Raw genomic sequence first — 7039 nt, forward strand, 5'->3', positions numbered from 1 at the left:
GCTTTGTCTCCAGTATGAGATAAGTTCTTTGATAGGATGAATGGTATTCATTGAAGTAACCAAGAATGATGCCCCTGGGTCTAGAACGGTTGGTGAAGACTTCACTGGTAACATCTACCCCAGTCCTTGAAAGATAAGTAGTTTCCTTGTTGGAAAAGAACAGAAAGGCAGATCAGCAGAGGAAACAGCTCTAGTACAGAGATGGTGCCTTAAAAGTGAGTGGCCAGGGGCTGGTGCTGTGGCACAGTGGGTTAAAGCCCTGGCCTGCAGTGCTGGCATCCCACATGTGTCGCTCCCCCTCTTCGTGGAGGAACGACACAGGACCCTGCGCTGTTCTTTTGTCTGCTCGGCCCTCCCCGGGTTTGCTGCTGGTTCTTCCCGGGTTGGCTACTGACCCTTCCACCTCCGTGGAAGGGCGGTTCCCCCTGGCCACTTTCCCCACTTCCGCAGGGGAGCGGCACACCGCCGGCCGGCTCTCTCGGGGGCTGCACAGGTGTTCCTTCAGATAGATGTTCCCCGGTGCATGTTGTCTCTCTCCTCCTTTATAGTCCTCTTCCACCAGTCCCAACTCTGCTACCCACACGCCGAGTACGCTGCTCTCCTCCAATCAGGAGCAGCTCCTGCAGCTTGTCAAGTTGGTGAAAGGCAGCTGGGTAGAAGCTGTTTGCTCCTCTCCAGCGCCATATTGTGGGAGAGCAGATGCATAGAATAAGTCTTAATTCCAGTAACTTAGTCTAGTCCGAGTTGCTCCCCACACATATGGGTGCCAATTCGAGTCCTGGCTGCTCTACTTCTGATCCAGCTCTCTGCTGTGGCCTGGGAAAGCAGTGGAAGATGGCCCAAGTCCTTGGGCTCCTGCACCCACATGGGGGACCCAGAAGAAGCTCCTGGCTTCGGATCAGCTCAGCTCTGGCCGTTGTAGTCATTTGGGAAGTGAACCAGCGGATGCAAGATCTGTCTTCATGGCTCTACCTCTCTGTATAACTCTGTCTTTCAACTAAATAAAATTAAATAAATCTTAAAAAAAGTGAGTGGCCAGTTTCCAAATGGCAAATGCAGTGAGTCTGGAACTGAGGCTTAATGTTCAGATAAGGCTGCAAAGGTAGGCTGTGGTCAAACTGTGAGTCTCACTGCTGTTTAGCCTTTTTGTTTTTGTTTTTTTTTTTTTTACAAATAGAGTTAGTGAGAGAGAGAGAGAGAGAAAGGTCTTCCTTCTGTTGGTTTACCCCCCAAATGGCCGCTACGGCCGGAGCTATGCCAATCTGAAGACTAGAGCCAGGTGCTTCTTCCTGGTCTCCCATGCAGGTGCAGAACCCAAGCACTTGGGCCATCCTCCACTGCCTTCCCGGGCCACAGCAGAGAGCTGGACCGGAAGAGGAGCAACCAGGACTAGAACCTGGTGCCCATATGGGATGCCGGCGCCACAGGCAGAGAATTAACCAAGTGAGCCACGGCCACTTTAAAAGGGAAAGTCACTTTAAAATTTTTTTCTTTTTATTATTTTATTTGAAATGCAGAGTTACAGAGAAGCAGAAGCAGAGAGAGATCTGTCCGCTGGTTCACTCCTCAAATAGTTTCAACAGCCAGAGCTGGGCTGCTCCAAAACCAGGAGCCAGGAGGTTCCTTGCAGTCTCCCATGTCAGTGCAGGGGCCCAAGCACTTGGGCCATCTGTTGCTACTTTCCCAGGTGCATTAGCAGGGAGCTGGATTGGAAGTGGAGCAGCTGGGACTCAAACTGTGGGATACCTATGTTGCAGGCAGCAGCTTTACCCACTACGTCAGAACCAGCCCCAAAAGTCACTTTATAAAACTTTTTTTTTAACTTTTATTTAATGAATATGAATTTCCAAAGTACGACTTATGGATTACAATGGCTTCCCCCCCATACCGTCCCTCCCACCCACAACCCTCCCCCCTCCCACTCCCTCTCCCCTTCCATTCACATCAAGATCCATTTTCAATTATCTTAACATACAGAAGATCAGCCTAGCACACATTAAGTAAGGATTTCAACAGTTTGCTCCCACACAGAAACATAAAGTGAAAAATAATAGATGATTTTTTTAGATGATGATGAAATCAGATCAGACCTATTGTCATGTTTAATCCCAGTGAGAGTCAAGTTGGGATTGATAATTTTTTTTTTACAGAAGATCAGTTTAGTATGCATTAAGTAAAGCTTTCAACAGTCTGCACCCCCATAGAAACACAAGGTGAAATATATTGTTTGAGTACTCATAGCATTAAATCCCAATGTACAGCACATTAAGGACAGAGATCCTACATGAGGAGTAAGTGCACAGTGACTCCTGTTGTTGACTTTACCAATTGACACTCCTGTCTATGGCATCAGTAATCTCCCTATGCTCCAGTCATGAGTTTCCAAGGCTATGGAAGCCCTCTGAGTTCTCCAACTCTTATCTTGTATAAAACTTTTTTTTGAGAGAGTTCCTATCTGCTGGTTCACTTCTCAGATACCCTTAACAGTGGAGGCAGCAGTAACCAAAGCTGGGAACCTGGTGCATGCTGGAACCCAGTCACTTGAGCCAGTGCTGCCTCCTGGGTTCTACATTAGCAAGAAGCTGGAGTCAGGAGCCACAGCCAAGAGTTGAACCCAGGCACTCCAATGTAGGATAGGGGTATCTTAACCACTACACCAGGAGTCTCCTCCTGAGTGTTTTGTGGGTATATGTGCATCGTACTGGAAATTTTGAAGCAACACAAAGTAAACTATACAGGAATCCTCATCACAGATGTAGCAGTTATCAAGATGCACCACATGTGCTTTTTTTTTTTTTTTAAGATTTATTTATTTATTTGAGTTACAGAGTCAGGGGAGAGAGAGTCAGAGAATCATCCGTCTACTGGTTCACTCCCCAAATGGCCACAGTGTAAGGGCTGAGGGCTGAGCCAAGCCAGAACTAGAGCCAGGAGCTTTGTCCAGGTTGCCCATGTAGGTGGCAGGGGCCCAAACACTTGGGCCAATTTCACTGCTTTTCCCAGGCCATCAATGGAGCCAGCCCCTCTCTCTTTGTTTTTTCTTGCTAGAGTTACAGTAGATATCAGGCATTGCATCATTTCACTCCTACAAATTTCAATGTGTCTTGAAAAATATGTACATTTTCCATATCACAATTATTAAATCATGCTTTCTTAGTATTATCTAGTCCATAATCCGATTTTCTTCATTGTCTCAGAAATGGCTTTTTTTTTAAGGTTTATTTATTTATTTATTTGAAAGGTAGAGCTATAAAGAGGCAGAGGTAGAGAGATCTTCCATCTGCTGATTCACTCCCCAAATGGCTGCAAAGGCCAGAAATGGGCCGATCTGGAGCCAGAAGCCAGGTGCCAGGTGTTTCTTCTAGGTCTCCAGAAGCACTTGGGCCATCCTCCACTGCTTCCCCAGGCCACAGCAGAGAGCTGGATCGGAAGTGGAGCAGCTGGGACTTGAACTGGCGCCCATAAGGGATGCTGGCACTGCAGGCAGCAGCTTTACCTGCTACGCCACAGGGCCAGCCAGAAGTGGCTTTTTACAGTTGGTTTGTTTGGGTTCTAAACAAGTTCATGTATTACACTTGGTAGTTAGGTCTCTTAAAAAAGCAGCCTCCCCTTCCCTCTTCTCTCATGACATTGTCTTAGAGAAAACAGGTCAGAATGTTCCACCCGCTGGGTTTTACTGCTTGCTTGTGCTGTCAATGAACTCATTTCTCTAAGCCTTGTATTTTCAATCAGCACAGGGCAAGGACACTTAATAAGTGGTTCTGTGTGCTTCATGTTGCCTCGCGTCAGGAGGCAGCCAATGGTCGGTGTTTCATTTCCAGTGATGAGTGGCTACAGGGGTGTTAAAGCTCCTCGCAAACCTTTTAGGGACTTAGTAGTTTTATCCACTGATGACGGTTACCTGAATTTATTTCACAGGGAGATGCAAAACAGTGATTTTTCTAATCCTTTCACTCTTTCCATGTTCATTGGCTGATGGTCCTCTATAAAGAATTCTCATCAGTTCTTCTGACCTACAGTTCACACTGGAAAGGCATACTTAATACTTTCCTTTTACTGGCCAGCTTCCAAATTGTCACTAGTCACTTCCAGTGGTGTACAATGAATTAGTTAATTTTTTTTCTCTTTCCAAAATTAAAATTTTACACATTTATTTATTTGAGCGGCAAAGGGACAGAGATCTCCCATCTCCTAGTTCCTTCCCCAGACACCTGCAACAGCTCCTACAGCAGGGGCTGGGCCAGGAACACAATCCAGGTCTTCCATGTGGGTGGCAGGGACTGAACTACTTGAGCCATCACCTACTGCCTCCCAGAGTGTGCATTAGGAAGCTGGAATCAGGAACAGAGCTGGAACTCAAAACCAGGTGCCCTGGGGCCCACACAGTGGGTTAGGCCACCACCTGCAATGTTAGCATCCCATATTAGAGAGCTGCTTCAAGTCCCAGCTGCTCTGCTTCTGATCCAGCTCCCTGCTAATGTACCTGAGAAGGCAGACAATGTCCAAGTAGTTGAGCCTCTGCCACCCACCTGTGAGACCCAGATGGGATACTAGGCTCCTGGCTTTGGTCCAACCCTGGCCATTGCAGCCATTTGGGAAGTTAAGTTAACCAGCAGATGGAAGATCTCTCTCTCTCTCTTCTTCTTGCTCTATCATTCTGCCTTTCAAAAAAATAAATCTTGGGCTGGCATTGTGGCATAATGGGTTAAGCTGCTGCCTGCAATGCCAGCATGCCATGTGGGCACCCATTTGGGTCCTGGCTGCTCCACTTCTGATCCAGCTCCCTGCTAATGTGCCTGGGAAAGCAGTGGAGGATGGCCCAAGTGCTTGGGGCCCTGTAACCACGTGGGAGACAGGAAAGTTCCTGGTTCCTGGCTTTGGCTTGGGCAAGCCCTGGCTGTTGCAGCCATTTGGGGAGTGAACAAACAGATGGAAGATAACTCCAACTCTGCCTTTCAAATAAATAAAAGAAATCTTTTAAAAAAATCTGTAAAAAAACAAAACAGGTATCTGAGAAGAGATGCAGGCATCCCAAGTGGGGTCCTAGTTGCTATACCAAATGCCCATACCTTCTTTTTTTAAAAAGATCTTTCTGAACTATGGATTTTATACGTTGAGCACACCAGTCATCAAATTAAGCAAAGAGGGGCCGCCAGTGCTGTGGCACAGCAGTGTTAAAGCCCTGGCCTGAAGCGCCGGCATCCCATATGGGCGTGTGCTCTAGGCCGGCTGCTCCTCTTCTGATCCAGCTCTCTGCTATGGCCTGGGAAAGCAGTAGAAGATGGCCCAGGTCCTTGGGCCCCTGCACCCACGTGGGAGACCTGGGAGAAGCTCCTGGCTCCTGGCTTTGGATCAGCTCAGCTGTGGCCATTGCAGCCATCTGAGGAGTAAACCAGCAGATGGAAGACCTCTCTCTCTGTCTCTACCTCTCTCTGTAACTGTCTTTCAAATAAATAAATAAATCTTTAAAAAAATTAAGCAAAGAATCAACAGGGTCAACTTTATGCTTTAGTAAGATAACCAGGAAAGATTAGATGCAGAGAAATAATGGGTTAAAAGATTGCTTAAAAAATCAAGATTAGAAATGCACCTACACTGGTTCAGCAATGACTTCTAGGAAAATTTCCTACCCATGTAGTTGCAGATGTTTGAAGTAACTTAGATACAAGGTTAGTTATAGCAGCACTGTTTATAATAGCAAAAGACTGGAAACCAGCTGGTGCCGCGGCTCAATAGGCTAATCCTCCGCTTGCGGCGCCGGCACACTGGGTTCTAGTCCCAGTTGGGGCACTTAATTCTGTCCCGGTTGCCCCTCTTCCTGGCCAGCTCTCTGCTGTGGCCCGGAAGTGCAGTGGAGGATGGCCCAAATGCTTGGGCCCTGCACCCCATGGGAGACCAGGATAAGTACCTGGCTCCTGCCTTAGGATCAGCGCGGTCGCTGGCCGCAACGTGCCGGCCGTGGCAGCCATTGGAGGGTGAACCAACGGCAAAGGAAGACCTTTCTCTCTGTCTCTCTATCTCACTGTCCACTTTGCCAGTCAAAAAAAAAAAAAAACTGGAAACCACCTAAATACCCATTATTACTGTTAAGAGACTAATTCAAATATACTACATCCATATAACCAATACTAAGCAGTCATAACAAAGAATGAGAAATGTTTATGTACAGAAGTGGAGCAATCTCCACAGAGCACTCAACTAAAAGAAGGTACAGAACAGATGTATAGTTGCTGTTTTAACTGAAAAAAGGTGATATATGTATATAAGTACACAAAATATCTTGGACCCACACCAAGAAACCAATTGCCTGGATGGTTGGACGAAGTGGGAAGAGTTTTCATTTTAAACCTTTGTGACTTGAATTTTACAAATATTTTATTTGAAAGGCAGACAGACATGTGGAGAAAGATCTTCCATCTGCTGTTTCAGTTTCCAAATGCTTGCAACAGCCAGGGCTGGGCCAGGCTGAAGCCAGCAGCCAGGAATTTAAGTGCTTGAACCGTTACCTGCTGCTTCCCAGGGTGCCGTTAGCAGGAAGCTGGATCAGAAACAGAGTAGCTCTGACCTGAGCCAGGTACTCTGACAGGGGATGGCAGTGTCCCAGGCAGTGATGTAACCACTTTGCCACACACCCACCCATGAATTTTTTTTTTTTTTAGATTTACTTATTTATTTGAGAGGTAGAGTTATAGACAGAGAGAGAGAGACAGAGAGCTCTTCCATCCACTGGTTGACTCCCCAAGTGGCCGAAAAGGCCAGGCTGAAGCCAGGAGCCAGGAGGCTCCATCCAGGCCTCCCATGTGGATAGCAGGGGTCCAAACACTTGGCTCATCTTCCTTTGCTTTCTCAGGCACATTAGCAGGAATATGGATCTGAAGTGGAGCAGCTGGGACTCAAACCGCTGCTCATATGGGATGTCAGCATTGCAGGTGGCTCCATGCGCTGTGTCACAATGCTGGGCCCAGCCCCATGAATTTTTAAAACATTATTTTTATTTGAAAGAGAAATCCTGCACCCCAAATGCCTGCAACAGCAGGGC

This window comes from Oryctolagus cuniculus, chromosome 2 (assembly GCF_964237555.1).
Source record: "Oryctolagus cuniculus chromosome 2, mOryCun1.1, whole genome shotgun sequence".
NCBI classification, from domain to species: Eukaryota; Metazoa; Chordata; class Mammalia; order Lagomorpha; family Leporidae; genus Oryctolagus; species Oryctolagus cuniculus.